We start from the raw sequence: 18,125 nt of genomic DNA, 5'->3' as shown, positions 1-18,125 counted from the left end.
TGTAGCCATCTGGAAAAAAAAAATTTGGATTCATACCTCACGCCATATACTGAATCAGGTCCAAGAGGATCAATGTTTAACTGCAAAAGACTGGAAGTCAAAATGTCCATCAATAGAGAACTGGTTAAATAAATTATAGGCATATCCCTGCCATTAAATGTTATGGGGACCGAAAAAAATAGCGAGGAGTTCTGTATACATTGCTATAGACATCTATTCTTGATATACTAAGTTAAAAAAATAGCAAGGTATAGTAAATGTGTATGGCACACTACCACTTTTGTAAATGAGGAATGTCTTGGCTTGTACTGCATAAAAAAATTCTCTAGGAGAATGAGCAAGAAACAGTGGTTACCTGTTTGGAGCATAGGGACAGGTGTGGGGAGAATTGTTTTTACTATATACCTTTTTTATGCTTTCTAATTAATGAACCATACATATGTACCTCTTTTTAAAAATTCAAAAAATGGATGAAAATCAGACAAACCTGCTGATGGAGTAGCTCAGCTAGTCTTGACAGACTGAGAGGACTCTAGGAGGGGATGGAAATTTTACCTGCCCACAAATTTCCACTGTAGTGAACCCCAGTGCCTATTCCCACCCTAAGATGCCATCCTTCTCATAAAGGATTATCTCCAAAAAGGCTTTATTTATATTACTGGGGAGGTCTTCTGCCTACAGTTCAATATAAGCGCTGGATATACATAAGAAAAGTTATTTTTATGGAGGTCCGCCAAGTGCATTCTGACTACTTCCTAATTTTGCCCACGAACATTCTGTTTATGTGAAACGTCTTGCCAATATATGACCAAAATGTGAGCATCGTAGTGATTGAATATACCAGCCCTGAAGCCAGACCGCCTGGGTTCAAATCTCAGTTGTTCACTTATTAGCAGCTTACTTGCTGGAGGTTATGAATTGTCTTCATCTGTTAAAATGGGGGGGCAATCACAGCATCTACTCACAGGGTCCACATAACAATCCAAGCTTAGAACAGCCTGTCCAATAGCAATATATACGAGCCACAGAAGACATTAAACACTTTCTAGCATTTACATTGAAAAAAAAATGAAACCAATAGGTCAAAAATACTATGACTTCAACACGTAATCAATATAATAAATATTAGTGAGATGGTTTACATTCTTCTTTGGTAAAGAACACATACATCTGATTTCCAGCTATCATATCTCGATTAGGTCTAGCCATATTTGAAGGGCTCAGTAGCCACATGGAACTGGTGGCTGCTGTATGGACCAGCGCCGCCCTAGACATGTCTCGCACGTAGTATGCGCTAAGGGCTAACTCTTAGCAGAAGCATGGCTGCTGCCACCACACCGCGCGTCTGGAGCAAAGCAATCTATCAGGTGAGTCATCCGGAAGACAGGCCTACATTTGGGGATAAATTAATAGAACTTTCTTTTAGCCAGTCACTTACTGGATCTCTGTATTTTAATTCACAGCTGCAAGATAAACTACACGGCTCCGACCTATGCAAATGAACAATTTACATAAATGGGGCCGCTGCCCCCATCTCATTTTCTGGTTATCCCCGTTCCGGGGTGGGGCTGGGGGGTGGGATTAGTTGTCTCCCCAGATGCGGAGGGCCCTGGACCACTAACGCAGGGGAAAAGCAGGCGAGGGGGACGGTCCTTTAAAAAAGGTGCGGGGGCGGCGAAAGGAAAGCCGAGCCCTGCGCACAATTACGACCATGGGGAAGGGCCTCGTTTAGGGGGCTGTGGGTGCCAGAAGGGGCAACAATGGAGGCGGACGAATTCCGAGAGCCAGCAGATTCTGCCGACTCAAGCGAGCGTCCGCAACCCCCGCGCGCGGGCCCGAGATGGTGGCGAAGATGCCGAGCGGCGGGCCGTGGAACGTCCGGGTCCCGTCCCGGCTCTGGGCCGCAAACACCGCCTGGGCCTCCGCCGCTCGCGTCCACTGTCTCCCGGCTCCTGAGTGGCTGGGGGGCCGGGATTAACCTTTCACCGCCGCGCTCTGTCCAATCACAGACTCGCTCTCATGCCGGCGCGGGGCGAGTGGAGCGTGGGGGCGCGGAGGGGGCGGTGCGGGCACCCGTGGTATTCTCCAAGCCGCTGTGCGCCGTTGCCGCAGGCCGTGCGCGGGCTGCGGGCGAGCAGAGCGCTGCGCAGTCTCCGCAAGCGCCGGCGGGAGGGGTCGCGGCGGAGGCGCGGCGCAGCGCGGCGCAGGCTGCTTCAGGCCCAGGTGAATGGAGTAACCTGACAGCGGGGACGAGGCGACGGCGAGCGGGAGGAAATGGCGGCGGCGGTGGCGGCGCCGGGCGGCACCGGGAGGCCTGGGCTGTGACGCGCGCGCCGGAGCGGGGTCCGATGGTTCTCGAAGGCCCGCGGCGCCCCGTGCTGCAGGTGAGGCGGGCTCCCGCGGAGCCGCTTTGTGTCCGGGGTGGGGAGCGGCCCCGCCTGGCCCCGCGCCTGCCTGGGCTCCGAGGCCCGCGTGGGCGCCCGGCCCGGGGCCTGCGGTGGCGAGACTCGCGCGGGCAGATGGCGCGGCCTCGCCTGGTCCCGGGCGGCGCGGCCTGCGGGCCGGGCGTCCACGCCGCCGGGCTTTGCGCCTCCCCGACCCCAGCGACCATCCTGAGTCGGTGCTTCCCAGGGACTTTGTGTGGTCGCCCTGGCACCGGACGGGGACGCGGGCGCCTCCGCTCCCGGAGTGGAGCGGGCCCTCGCAGCTCGCTCCCGGCCCGCGGAGAGCGGGGGTTTGACAGGTCCGGTTACGCACACGACGGTGGTACGGAGTCAGCCGCCGCGTCTCGGGAGCATCCTCGGGAGCCTGCTTGGTGGCGGTGGCCGCGCTGGGCCTCCTGGGTGGACACCTTCGAGGGGGCGGGAGGAAAGGAAGCCGGGCCGTCCGCGCTGGCAGGAAAGCGCGAGACTTCGGGGCGCGCCCGGCGAGGATTGTTCGTGTTTATTGGCAGGTGACCAGATCTGGGTCCCCAGGGACGGGTGGCCGAGGCCATCTTTAAGCCCCTCCTCTCCGGTGTTTTTGTGCCAGCACGCCTGGACTCTGCAAAGGAGGCTTTCTTGAGGGTTTTCAGTCTTTGGGGAAATCAGTGTATGTTTCAAGTTGGCACGGCAGATTTTTTGTAGATTTTCCAGAAAAGCTGAGCTGCCCCATGGCTTTGCCCGCAGTACAGAACTAACAGACCACTTAATGTATCTTTAATGGCCTGAAGATTTGCAAAGACAGAGATGAGTGGGGCTCCTTGCTGTAGAGTGTTTAGTCAGTGCTTTTGTGAAGAAAGTTATGCTTACGGGGACACGTTACTTACCCAGATGATAAGTCTATTGTTGTGACTGTCACGGTTTAAAAAATACTCATCTGATTAAAGAATATTACTTTGAAGTCTTTGCTTCTTGACGTGGTTTGGTCTTTGACTTTTCTGAATCTTCACAATCCTGATTTTCAGTTGTCTTCGTGTTGCTTCTTTTTCAAATGCAGCACACTCAGTGAATGGAATAGGGTACAAATTAGGAGTCACTCGGAAAGTACTTTTTAAAAATGTGCTTCAATAAAAGGTTAACTCCATTGCAAATATAGTGGCGTAAACATTAAATTTTTGAAATAAAAATACCCATCTTAACCCAGAGCTCCAATAATTTATTAGAGGGTGGATGATGGTACAAGATGCTGAATGAGGCTGCTAGTGAATAGTAATTTTAGTATTAATATCTTTGGGAACTAGGTTGCCGTAATCAGTTTATTTTGCAAAGTGTTGTCTTTAAAGCTAGCTAGTAGCTATCTGTGGCATATGTATATTATATGTAATGTATGCTGTATATACTTACATATATAATTATTTCAAAATTTTATTTTAGGACATAGTTTATAAAACTTTAAAGATTAGAAACACTACAAAGATTGCTTTTAATATGATCTTTATGAACATTTAAATGGCAGTGTTGGTTAATGGACTTACTCAAGGCATCAAAATGCTGTTTTAAGAAAAGATGTGCACGTTTAATTTGGGGAGAAAAGACCTTCTTTTCCTGTAGTTATTTTAATAAGGGCTTGTTTTACTTTTTATGCTGTCATCTCATGATTAAAGGTTAAGTTCTGTCTACTGTATTATATCTGTGGCACTGTGTATGTGTTGTAAAGTGAGGTGGTTTTGCCATTGCTGAATTTTATTGTTTTGATTTAGAAGACATTTTATTTTGATGTGGCTCATGATTCTTATTTGATAGTGATTTTGTGGTAGTATATAGTGGGTAGTACTTTGAGTGTAGTGCTGCCTTAAAAGAAGGATGACTTTTATGGCATTGAGAGATTTATTCCCTGCCACTGTCTGATGTGTGAGATGCTTGTTTCATTTGAGAAAATAGGTATTTCATCAACATTCTCTCCCTTGTGACCCTAACATCCTGTGGTCATTACTTGTGGCAAAGGAGAGAAGGGAAAACATTTATTCATAAGAAGTTCCTCCTTACTGTGTGCCAAGATGTTTCAGGTGTTTTTATATGTGTTCTTACTTAATCCTCACTGTGACCCTGAGACAGACTTAGTATTGTCTTATTTTACGTGCAAGGAAGCTAAGACTCAGAGAGTTATGAATCTAGAAGTGGCAGAGCCAGGATTGAGTCATGGTTTGATTTCAAAATCTTTGCACGTGGGCTGTCTTCCTTACGTTGCATTGCTGTTCCAAGTGGATTTTAGGGGAAAAACCTGTGTAACTTGCAGGTAAGTTTTTAGTTAATACTTGTTAAATGAATGGAACTCTGTCTTAAATGTTCAGGTGACCTTTGGTTATCTGAATAATTAAGATTTTTTTACCTTTATTGTGGTAAAATATAACAAAATGTACCACTTTAACCATTTTTAAGTGTACAGTTCTGTGGCATTTCTGTGGCATTAATTACGTTCACATTGTTTGCCTACCATCACCACCATCCATCTCCAGAACTTATTCATCTTTCTCAACTGAAACTCTGTACCCATTAAACACTAACTCCCCATTCCACCCTCCTCCCAGGCCCAGGCAACCACCATTCTGTTTTCTGTCTGTATGAATCTGCTACTCTTGGAACCTAATTGAAGCAGAATCATACAACATTTGTCCTTTTGTGACTGGCTTGTTTCACTTAGCATAGCATCTTCCAGATCCATGTTGCTACATGTTGTAGCATGTGTCAGAATATCCTTCCTTTTTAAGGCTGAATACTGTTTCAGTCTATATGTATGCACCACATTTTGCTTATCCATTAATCCCTTGATGGACGCTTGGGTTGCTTGTACTTTTTTGGCCTTGTGAGTGATGTTGTTACGAACATAGTTATACAAATACTTGTTTGAGCCCCAGCTTCCGCTGCTTTTGGGTATACCCGGAAGTGGTCAGATTGTTTCTAGATCATCAGAACACTGGACTCAGAACTTATTGCAGTACGAGTTTTCTCAGGGTTTTTCCAGGTGGTTATACTTCCCTACAAATAGGAACTTTTTGTTAATAGAAGACTTTAATCTTTTTGAGGCCCAGGATTTACTTGTTTTTATGATCTCGGTTCCTACCGGTGTTTGGCAAGTGACTGAATTCATTCAGTTGATCCATCATGGAGCCGTGCTCTGCTCTGTTGGATGCTGGAGGAAGGTAGTGGTCAGGTCCCTGTTTAACTTGTGTAAATAGTAAGTTGGAGCCAAGTGATCTATCCTTGTGCTCTGCATTTTGGACATTCAAGCGTTCGGCTCATTCTCGAAGCCTGATGGAGGTATATGTTTTACTATTTGTCTCCTTTGAGAAAGGATTTGAGATGGTCTTATGATAGACAGGTGTTTGAGAGGACCGTGAAAATAGTGGTGAAGGTTGAGGGGTAGAGTGTGGAGGGAATTAGATGAGAAGCTCTGCGCAAGGATAATTAGCGTCTGCATGTCACTAAAGTTTTTTTTTTTTTTTTAATATTTTATTAGTCAAAGCAAAAGAGGAAACAGGACTAATTATAGTTGGTATTGATTAATGAAAGGAAGTATAGCAGTTAATCAGGAAAAGCAGACTTTTCTCTTGTATGATGAATAAGCATTTGAATTCTTATGTAAAATGACATGAACAATATATGGAGAAAACGTTTTACATTTTATAAATGATGGAGAAATATTTTTCACATGCCATTTTAGAGAAACTGGATAAAGGCCTCAGGCATAATGGAAAAGCTTTAGTAATGTAGGTATACATGTTCTGGTGATTTGATTCATTAGAGTTTAATTTCTCTTTCAGACAATGTCCGTCATATATCAGTTGTCTCATTCAGGCTTTTGACAGATGCCGAGTAATAATCCATTCACAAAGTACTCTTCTCTGGATAGTATAGGCAGTCAGGATTTTCCAGATTCTGTCTGCCAGTCTTTAGGAATGTGTGTTGGTCTAAAAAGTAGGATTGCTTGTATGGTGGTATAGCCTTATTTTTGAGGTCCAGCTGATGAAATTGAAATTTTCAGTCATGTAAGAAGGCCTTTGTTAAAATAAATTTTGAGTACAAAATGGCTTTCCTGTTTTCCTAGAATTGTCAGTGAATTGTTGGTTCTCCTTTAATATGCAAATTTGCTATACATTTTAAGTAGGTGGCTAAGAAGATGCCACAAGAAAACATTGTCTGAGGCTGTCCATAAGACTTACCAGAAATAAGACACGAAAGACTTGAATTTTGGCCTTAACTGTTCTGATTTTTGAAGCTCATAGTGACACTAAATGTGCTGTGTTAAGGTTCATGGAATGGTAAGGATAGTAAGGGTAGAATAGAATGGTGCTGGCATGAAGAGGGTGCTCATATTTGTTGAGTGAATAAATTATTTTTATATTAGTTTTTAAAGGACTTAGAAGCCAACAGTTTTATGGAAAGTAATATTGCTTGTGTATTAAGGCTTTTAAAAAGATCATTACTATTCTGATTTTGGACAAATCATGCTGCCTCATTCTTCATTAGTGAGGACTTATTAGGTACATAGAGACATTGTGGATGGAGAGAAGTAAGAATTTCATGGAAGAAAATGGCTATGAAATTGGGAGTTTTCCTGGTATTGTAGGCTTTCTTATTGCTGAAGCTGGAGAACCCTGATAGCTGTTGTGGTTGTTCTTTTTCAGGTGACAGCTCAATGTGTGCAATAAAGTAAGAATTTAGAAAACACATTTGGAAATTCTTTTTTGATTAGAGTATGTCAGCAAACCAGTTCAGAATTTTAAAAATAATGTGCTTAAAGAACTCAGATAATGAGAGAAGGATCTCAATTTAAGAACTGATCTTTGACATGATGTAGAAAGGTTCTTTGATTAAGGAGTTAGATCAGTAACCCTGTTTGAAGGGAAAGAGAAAGACAGTAGACTTTGAGATATTTTGAGATTTTTTTTGAGAGGGCGAATTTAACATGCTGAGCCCAGAGCTTCGCGTGGCCTCTCCTCTTGCCCATCCTGCTACACTGCCATCACTCGTGGGTAGCTCTGATTAGTGGTATTTTAAGCTTTTTCCATTTTGCAGAATTAAATATTAGTATTTTATCAAAGCATTATAAGGATGTTTAAGAGCAAGTCTTTGGTGTTAGAGAGACCAGGGTTCAAATTCTGATTCCTCCAGTTTATAGCTGAGGAGCACAGGGTGTCTGACAGCCTTTCTGAGTCAGCTCCCTCATCTGAAATCCCGTCATAATAATAGTACCTGGTTCTTGAGGTTGTGAGGAAAAAATGAGTTTTTTAAACTCTTAACCCAGTTCTATCACATAACCACCATTTCATAAAATTTAGCTGATATTATTTTGCTTCAGATATGTACATTAGGGGAAATTTTGCTCTATTCTTAATGTGATTTGATGATATTGTGATTTCCCCCAGAATTATGAATATTGAGATGTTATGCTTAGCTTTATAATGGAAGATGAAAAAGAAAAGAGGGCTTGAGTGCAATATTTCACAGACAAGTATTCTATATGAGGATTGTCTGTATTGGATCAAATGGTTCAGCTACCTTAGTTGGGTCTGTATAATAGTCACCAAGCATAATAGTGCCTTAAGTATTGCTAAATTTCCCTATGTAACTATCATTCTTCTATTATGTATGAATAAATGCATCATCCTTGAATCTATATTTTGAAGCAGCATAAACTTTTTCTATATATATCATATGTACTTGATATAGTCCAGTGATTCTTATTCTTTGGAGACTCCTGATTTGACAAAAGATATGAATCTTATCCCCAGAAAAATGTGCATATGCATATTCAGAATTTTATATACAGTTATAGGAGGTGCAGGGATCCCTGCTGAACCCCATCCATACATGCTGATGTAGGCTATATGAACACAAATAAAGACAAGTAATAGGTTAACCAAGGATAAAAAAATTTCAGATAATTGAGGCAGACATGATTGATGGAATGAATGAACAATGTAAAATAACGAGTGGTTAGGAAACCTGTGTTCTAGTTTGGCTTTGCTTCTAAATAACTAGATATGTTAAGGGCAGGTCACCCTGGCCTTTCTAGACTTAGTTTTGGTTTTCTCACTTTTAAAATGAGAACATTTGTAAGGCTCCAGGATATCTTATAGTCGGTAATCTTTGAAGCACCTGTATAATTCAAGGACTTCTCCATTTCAAGCTGAATCTAAACTACATGTGAGACTTAGAAAAGAGAGGCTGCATTTACTGAGCACTGAGGTTTGTATGTAGTGACTACAAGAAAGTAGGTGATGGAATTGTGAGCTGTTCTGAGCCGGAAAGGTAAGGTGAAAACCATGGGAAGTAAGGCTTGGAAAGTAGGTCAAGTCGGATTGTGCCTTGAAAGGACGGCCAGATCTTTCAGAGACAGTTAAGTCTTTTCATCTTTTATCTCTGCATCTAGTACAGCTTAGTGAATGATTGTGAATGAATGAGAGTCTGATAGGAACTGTTTAAACTCTTGATCTGATCAATATGATGAAGAGCAAGTACCCCACTGAGAGGCCTCGTGTACTATTAAAGAGGAAAAAAGTGTTTGATAGGCACCTTCGTATTTTAATTTTAAAAGCTTATTATATTTTGTACGGGACTTCCCTGGCGTTTCAGTGGTTAAGATTATGCGTTCCAGTGCAGGGGGTGCGGGTTCCATCCCTGGTCGGGGAGCTAAGGTCCCACATGCCTCACGTCCAAAAGGCCAAAACATAAAACAGAAGCAATGTTGTAACAAATTCAATAAAGATTTTAAAAGTGGTCCACGTTAAAAAAAAAAATCGTAAAAAAAAAAGCGCTTATTATATTTTGTATATAACACTACCGGGATTACCTACCTTTTCCAAGGGTCTTGTATATTGTATAGCTAAACATTAAAAAGAAAAAAACCCCTAATTTTAAAATCTTTATATGTACCTGTTACATATAATAAACTCAAGTAATTTATTTATCTTAGACCAAACATAATTTTGGTGTTCAGAGGAAAATGCAGAATTTTGTTGATTAAAAACATATGAACAAATAATAGAACAACCTAGATTAGGCATTTAAATGTAGTGTGTACATTCTACTGGAGTTAAGGAAGGCTATAATTTCCAAATGCTGTTAGTGCTTAAAAAGAGTAATTCTTTACTGCTTATATAATACATGGACTTTAGTTTCCAACCCTTCTTCAATAAAATATGTGAAATGAAGCATTGTCAAAGGGTGCTTTCTTTTGGGGATAATTCGTAAAAAAAAAAAGTTTTGTTGACATATGACAGAATTCTGAAGGAGAATATTTATTGTTACTATTTAAAATCAATCTTTGTACATCTCTAGCTTTTCTGTTGCTGAACATTAGGAGAATTCTGGGAAGTTTTCTTACATATGAATTGGGTCCATATTTTGGCCAGGAGTAGGGAAATAAATAATTTTCCTAAGGCCTCTTTAGCATGCACACGCTTATACATGTGGACATGCACGCATGCACCCACACGTGTACACATGCAGAACAGACACTTATACATGCAGATATACATGTGTGAAATCTGTGTCTTGCCTCAGCAGCAAAAGCTCTGGCAAAATGCTTACCTGTGTTTTCTATATTGAGTGAAGAAAAAGTTACATGGTACATTGTGGTTTCTATAATATTAATTTATCTAGTTTATTTCACTATGTCTGAACCCTCTTTATAATAATCTGTCTTAAGGTAGCACTTAATTCATTTCACTAGAGAAAGTCATTATGTAGTTTCTGTGTCAAGCAGTAAATCACGTTTAGTCTTCAGCTAAATGTAATAAAGGTACTGAAAAAAATGGTGAGATATATAGTCTGTTACTGTGTATTTATTGAGCACCTAGACTAGAAAGGCCAAGAGAAATATCCATAGTCAGGGCTGATTTCAGTTGCTAAGGCTTTATAATTAAAGCAATATTTACTTATATGTGTTTATGCAGATTCAGTTAAAAGTAAAATATTCAGTGGGCATCTGTTAATCTTAAAATGGGTCCATTCTTTTTCAACCCCCTGAGGAGATGAAAAGGGACATATCCAGATACATATTTTGACCGGCAGATCAGTGTAAATAGACACTTCCTTTGAGACCATAGTGTTTTGTATATTGTGGAAATAAAAATAGGAATCAGACAAAACTTTAAGCAGAATTCTACCTCTCCCATTCATTAGTCAAATGGCCTTGGCCAAGTTATTTCAAATCCCTTTAAAATGGAGATGACAACTTGTCTTAGTGTTGCTTTGTGGATTAAACCAGATAATAGAATATAAGTGCTCAATAAAGGTAAATTTTCTCCCTTTCCTTCTTTACTCTGGGAGCTTTTGATATTTCATACTTGCCATGGTATATGAAGAATTTTTACACATTATATTAAGGGTTGTTTACTTCTCTTTTAAAATAAACTTTAAGTGAAATCAGTTTCAATTGATACACAGGAAAGTACATGTATCGCAGGGGCACACAAGGTGAACGTACCGGTAACCAGTGCCCAGATCAAGGAACAGGTATGACCTGTGTTTTATAAGGTCTTCTCAATGCCCCCTCCCAGGCACTTCCCTCTCTCCCCTCCAGCCCCCACCAAAAAGAGTAAACACCATTCTGACTTAATTACTTTTCCTTATTTTTAATTTTATGTAGTGAAATTATATGGTAAGGTTTTGTGTTTGGCTTTTTCACTTAATATTTTAAGTGTGTGAGATTCATTCTGTGTTGCATCATTGAGTTATAGCACTTAGTTATGTGATATGTCAGCATTTACCTATCTGTTATATTGTTGATGGAGATTTGGCTTGTTTTCAGCTTTGGCTATTATGAATAGTGCAGTTCTGAACATTCTCGTGCATGTCTTTTGGAGAATATTTGTACATATTTCAGTTGGGCATACACTTAGGAATGGAGTTACTGGGGGGTACATGTATATTCAGCCATAGCAGATACTTCCAGTGTACAGTGCTGCCAGTAGTGTGTGAAAGTTCTCTAAGCTCCACGTTCTCCCCATCATTTGATGCTGTCTGTCTTCATTTTAGCTCTTCTGATGGGTGTGTGGTAGTAGCTCTTGGTGGTTTAATTTGCATTACTCTAATTGCTGATGAAGTTTATTGACCATTTTGGTATCCTGTGCTTTGAAGACCTTTGCCTGCTCTCTGTTTGCTTGTCTGCCTTTTTCTTATTGCTTTGTAGCAGTTGATTATATATCTCCTGTCTGGCTTGGCTTTTCACTCTCTTAATCAGTTCACTTTCTAAACAGAAGTTCTTAATTTTAATGTAGTCCAGCTTGTTAATTTCATTTCTTATAATAAATTTTTGCTCACCCCAAGAACAGGAAAGTATTCTTCTATTTTTTTCTAATAACTTTATTTTACTTTATACATTTAGATATCCAGCTGGCATTGATTTTGTGTATGATGTGAGGCAGGAGTCAAGATACACTTTTTCCACCTAGATACATAATTAGCCTAGCTTTTATTTGAAAAGACCATCTTTTTTCCCTACTGTGCTACAGTATTGTTTTTGCCATTAATTAAGTAACCTTATGGGTGTGGGTCTGTTTTTACATTCTGTTCTGTTGCATTGTCTGTTCTTGTGCCAGTACCCATGCTGTTTTAATAAACGGATTGATTTTTATTTATTTATTTATTTATTTATTTTGGGGCTGTGTTGGGTCTTCGTTTCTGTGCGAGGGCTTTCTGTAGTTGCGGCAAGCGGGTCCACTCTTCATCGCGGTGTGTGGGCCTCTCACTATCGTGGCCTCTCTTGTTGCGGAGCACAGGCTCCAGACGCGCAGGCTCAGTAGTTGTGGCTCACGGGCCCAGTTGCTCCGCGGCATGTGGGATCTTCCCAGACCAGGGCTCGAACCCGTGTCCCCTGCATTGGCAGGCAGACTCTCAACCACTGCGCCACCCGGGAAGCCCCAGGGGGTGTTTTTTTAATTGTATTTAGCAGTAGCAGATCTTCATCTTTCTTTTTAGATTAATTGAATTTTTGGAATTTTTGGAGAAGTTCCTTTGAGAGCCAAGTGCGGATCTCCAAGTGGAAATGTGCTGTAGGCAGTCGGGGATAGTGCATTGGAGCTAGAGATGGGGTGACCAGCCATCTTGGTTCTTCCGTGGTTGGACTAGGTGGGTGGGTGGTTCCTGGGACAAGGGATTTCAGCGCAGCGACAGGGACAGCTCCAGCCAAAGCTGTATTCGTAGAGGCAAGGATCGTAACCAGGAAAAGGAATGTCCCCTGTGAAGGAAAGAGTAAAGTTCAGGAGTCTCTTACTTTGTTGTGTTCAGATGTTCTTGTCTATGGGCCTTGATAGAGAGCCATTCTTAGGCTGAGATTAAGTAGGTGACAACCCTTGGTGTATGCTGAGACTCAAAAGGCCCACAGGATGAGATTCTAATCCCTTTAGAGCTGTGTATAAGGCCCTTTATGGTCTCGCCCCTGCTTATCCTACCACTTGCATGGTCTTGCTGTTCTCCTGTGGGACACGGCGCTGCAACACACAGCTTGTAACTCCCTCAACTCGACTTGCCTGCTTTCTGTTTAAATGCTGCTTCACATGCTGTCTCCTCGTCCCCATGAGGTCCTTAGTTATCTTCTCCCTAACCAGTGCTATTACTACACATTCTTCAAAACTGAGCTCAAGTTCTCACATTCTCCAGAATACAAGTTTGCATTAGGGATGTCTTGCTTAATAAATACATGTTGAATGAATGAACAAATAATTTAAGGGGCAGGAGGTGCAATGAGAGTTTTTTAAGTGGGGAAAACCACTTTAAATATCACTTTTTGTACTACTCATCTGTGGAGGCTGTGGTACACTCGTCGTGGAGTTACAGGGAAAACAGAGAGCATGAGTGGTTGCACGTGTCTGTGGTGTAGGCTCTGCCTCTCACCCGGAACTTTGATATGTTTGCTTCCTGACTCAACATTGACTAAGCGTCCATCCATAATCATCATACGTTTCTTAGGCTCATTTTGTCTCAGAACTGACCTCTCTTTAGTAGTGAAATGTTCACATTGTAGCATCTTAAAGCAGCTTGACATAGAGAACTGTGGGCCCTTTTCCCTCATGGATGTTTCTTATGTGTTGTAAAAGGTAGAATTGAGTAACATTCTAGCACTTGTTGAACAATATTTTTGAGTAAAGTACAGAAACTTGGAATCAAACATTAACCTTAAAACTCACCTTGAACGCTAGTGATGTATTAAATATTTACCTTTCTGAAAACAAAATTGCAAAGTGAGGGTCATTATAGGTAACTTGAAGGGCAGGGGCGGGTATCTGTGCCATTTTGATATGTTGTCTTTTTAAGAAGTATTCCAAGTAAGTGGGCCATTGGCTGGCAGCCTAGAGTTACTTTCTATATGGAGATTTGGGTGGATGGAATTTGTTAAAATGGTATTTGACCTGTATTCAACTTCAATTTTGGACAAATCTCATTTTAGGCATAATTACATTGAAATGTAAATATAATATGTTTATGTTACAGATTTTAGAGAAATGCAGAAATTTGTTTGGTTCATAGAGTAGTGCAGGAAAAGAAGGCTGGTGAATTTGTGGTTTAAGTTATAGAAACTGGGGTAAATTTTACCACATTCAGTGGCTTAAGAAGGGAGTTTTTTCCCCCAATACTTAAGACAGAGTCATATATCTTTATTGTCTTCATCCTCAGTTTAAGAGTGTGTTTAGTTCTGAAAGTAATAAAGTGTTCAAATTGTAGGGGATTTTAAAATGCAGAAAAGTTTTAAGGAGAAAGAAATTACTTATGGTAGTAATCCCAGCCTCAATTTTGGGTGGAATTTTCTTTCCCTCCATTCCTCCCTTCCTCCCTTTCTTCTTTTCTTTCGTTTTTAACTTCAGGACACAATCAGATCTTGCTGTAAATAAAAGATTTTTCATTGAATCCCATAACATAAGCATTTTTGTTTATTATAAACTGTCATCATTTTAATAGCTCAGTTGAACTGTAGTTCATATAAAGTGAGCCATCCATGGTTTACCAAACCATTCCCTCATTCATTGTTAGACATTTAGAGTTTTTTGGGGAGGTGGGAGGGACATTTTTTGCTATTATAAATGGTAATGCTGAAGGGTGCATATCTGAATGTAGTTTGTGTTAATGTTGTAAGCTAGATTTATATGCAAGGATTTCTAATTAATAATGACAGATATGACAAAAGTGAAAATGGAAATATTTCTCTTGTGCTGTGTATTTAACTACCTAAGACTAAAAATTCCAGTGTTTAAATTCTTGAAATTATTATCCCTTTTCTCTTTGGTCTGTCACTCTTTGGTTTGACTTTAGTCTTTTCATAATCTATATTCACCAAATAATAGTTGATAAATCCTTGAAATATTTATTTTATGTACAATGGGTATCTTGGATATTTCCTATCTTTTTGTTTTCTCTTTTCTTGCATTGTGTATTTTCAAAACTTGTCTGATGATGATGATGATGATGACGACGGTTACTTGCCCAGCTATGTACCATTTCATTGCCTAAGAAACAGTTCAGTCATGTTTGAAGTGATGTCTGGGGAGCCAAACAGAAGTAGCACGTAGTATTTTTTGGTTTTTGCTTTTAAAGAGAACTAGTGGACACAAAGGTGTTCAATTTTATTTTACATTATATACCATGTTTTGTGATTTAAATTTGTTTGATTTTCATTGTACTGTAAATTCATAATGACTAGGTAGTTTGGAGTTTGTGGTTTTTCAGGTTCATCTGATTAAAAATACTGTATAAAATCTTGTATAGTACTTTAACTTTGTATGAGAATAAGTTTTTTATATTGAATCTTAGGATTGATACAACATTTTAGGTTCTTTAAGGAGTTCCTTAAAGTCTTAAGAATTGTATGACAACAGTGGTTGTAGATAGAGATGGTAGTGTGGTTTCTTTAAAACTACCGTATATTGAACATTTTCTGTACGAGCACTTTTGCTCTACCAAGGTTAATATGCGTTTAATTACTTAATCCTCGTAATAGGTGCTCTATTTTATAGGCAAGGAAACAACCTTAGAGAGAGGTAGTGGAGTCTGATAAACCTTGGTCTTCCTGACACTGGACTCTGCTAGCATTCAGATTATTTTAAATGAAAGATACTTAAAAGGAAAGAAAGAGAAAGAAAAGACTGCTTTCTCCATCCCCAGTGGCCTTACCCAGTGTCCCTCCCACATCAGAGGGCCTCGGTGAGGAGGGAATGACTATATTCCAAAGTATTAAGAGGTGAGAGCAACGGCTTGAGTTAGGAATTAACTTAAAACAGCCGCCTCTCTTTCTCCTCTAACTTTAATTTAGAAAAGGGAGGTTGGTGGGAGTTACTTGTAAATACTTTGGATCCTTCTTGTGTGCAGATTCCTTTTTAGGAACGGGAGGGGGTGTTTGCGCACTTAAGCTCTGTCTTCATTTTTAAAACTGCTCTCTCCAGTGCAGTTGCGCAGTATATTTTAGGATTTCTCTACTGTTTTAAGTTTCAAGAAGTGGATTTTGTTATTTGGCGTGAATACTTTTTGAGAATTAGACTATTTTTTTTTTTTTAAAGCTAATGTTGGGGAAATATAATTAAAAACAAAATCTCCCAACCCAGAAAATCTCTCCAAAAAAGTAGAAGGGAAGGAAGAATTTTATTGAGTAAGCATTAAACCAGAATGTGATGTGTATCTCAGGCTATCCACTAAAGAGATTGCAAAGACAGAAATCTTATTCTTTTGTATAGCTAAGTGGTTACAACACTTTACACCCATGTTTTCAAGATAAAATTGCTAATTTTCTCATATCTTTATGACTGGTGGTAGGTTTTGCAATTTGGAGTCAGTTGCCAAATTAGGCCATCCTAGGAAACTGGGAGATTGGGCATTATCTTTCTTGGTGATGACATATCTTAAGGAAACATTCCTGAGAAGTGAGACTGGCTAGAGGCTTATTTGGCTTTTATAAAGGTTCAAGTACAGCAGAAAAGGACTGAAAAAGAAGTTCTGAAAAAAAAAAAAAGGAGGGGAAGGAGTCTCTTTCCTTTATTTTCAAGCGGGAGAATTGAACCGCTTATTTTTAATTTGCCCTTACGTCAGCAACCTGTATTATAAACCTGTTATTTTATATCCATAGCCACGGATGCTCTTAGCATTTAGGCTTTGGTTGGAGTTAAAATTAATATCTTGGATCTCCATAGCGTATTTGTTACTGTGTTAGAGACTAAAAGTTCTTCAGACGTTTTTTAGTTTTATCTGTTAGCTTCCAGGAGTATTTTTGAAAGTGTTTTAATGTCACAATATTGATGTTGTGTGGGTGTATTCTTTTGTTCACTATGGAACTTCATGGTAGTTGCGCATTTTGGGCTTCATGAGAGTAGGAATGAAATCTGGACAGTAATATTTGTAAAGTTAGTAGTATCAGAATCTGTGACACATAATAAAATGAATGAGTTGGAAGTTTTCTGTTACCAATTTTGAAAATATGCACGAGGAAGCTCTAGATGCCTTTAGACTTCAGACTAGGAGGGTTAGCTGTCTGTTGTTACAAGCCTTTGTCTGAAAGAGTACAGCCACATACGGGATTTAGATGCTAATTAGGTTAAGTTTGTTGGTTTATACTAGAACTTGACTGAGCATCTGGTATGTGGCATGTCTTTTTCAGAGTTATCTTAAAGGGACCTATCAAACATGAGTTTTCATGTATGTAATTTAAATTGTAGTCATCAATTAAAATTAGAAAACTTGACCTATTGGCTCCGTAGTATGAACATAAGTTGTCATTGTACTTGGCATGTTAACTTTCTAATTTATCTCTATACAGAATTGTCTAGGGAAGTAAGTTGGATAACTCAACAATAATTTTGTAATAGTGGAGTTGCATTAAATTTTAAAGGATTATCAGCTTATTATTTTGGCTACGGTGTTTCTAGAAAAAAGGTGAATATGAATTGGACAGGTGTCGAGTGTGACACATCAGGCCAAGTTGGTGTATTGCATTTGCATCATACTAGGTGGCAGTACAGAATGGAATTAAAAGTCAAAGCATGAGGTAGTTTTTGAAAACACGAACTTACTCATTAGGAGAGTAAGGGGTTATAAGTTCATGTAAAGCATGATACTGACTTACTGTAGTCTTTTAGTATTTTTAAAGCCAGATTTTACTGGGGGGAAAATGTAATTTACTTCCAGGAATTCTCCTTATATCTAATTGGATTGTACTAACAACTTTTAAAAATTCCCAATTGTAATAGAACATAATAAATAATAATTTTTAAAGGGCAGCCCTTTCATACATATACTGTTTTCTTGATTCCCAATAGATAAATACAAAAATTGTTTTTATCAGAGATCTTATTCTGATAAGATAAATATCAGAAAATTTTGTCAAGTAGGAAATTTCTTAAAGTTGTTTTTTAAAAATGAGTTGTATGTTCTAAAATATTCTCTCTGATTGCTTTTAGGTTACCTAGGGTATGAATTAATACAGACTTGGAAACTGAAAGAACTTAGAATCAGCATTTTGAGGTAAATATGTACATGCTAAAGTAGTGTTAAGGTTTCCCCATTCTGCTTTGTTAACTTATTAGCAAAACCAATTTGTGTATGAAATGAGAAAGTTTAACCTCCACGCACGCACTATAGACTAGACTAGACTAGACACAAATAAGTGAAAAGAAACCACTGCCAATTTGTTTTTCCTGAGCTTGTGGTAGTAGAGGCATT

General features: G+C 39.7%; 1 protein-coding gene across 1 annotated transcript in view; it reads left to right on the top strand.

The window, feature by feature from the left end:
• The first annotated feature begins 2,148 nt into the window (after positions 1 to 2,148).
• The window catches only part of DICER1 (dicer 1, ribonuclease III), a 60,858-nt gene continuing 44,881 nt past the window's right edge, over positions 2,149 to 18,125 (top strand). The window contains 1 exon segment of the mRNA XM_061181209.1: positions 2,149 to 2,384. The gene's annotated coding sequence lies outside the window, so the exon portion shown is untranslated.

Source organism: Eubalaena glacialis, chromosome 2 (genome assembly GCF_028564815.1).
Source record: "Eubalaena glacialis isolate mEubGla1 chromosome 2, mEubGla1.1.hap2.+ XY, whole genome shotgun sequence".
Classification (NCBI taxonomy): domain Eukaryota; kingdom Metazoa; phylum Chordata; class Mammalia; order Artiodactyla; family Balaenidae; genus Eubalaena; species Eubalaena glacialis.
Note: the sequence above shows the minus strand (reverse complement) of the source record. Positions and strands in the feature narration are given on the sequence as shown.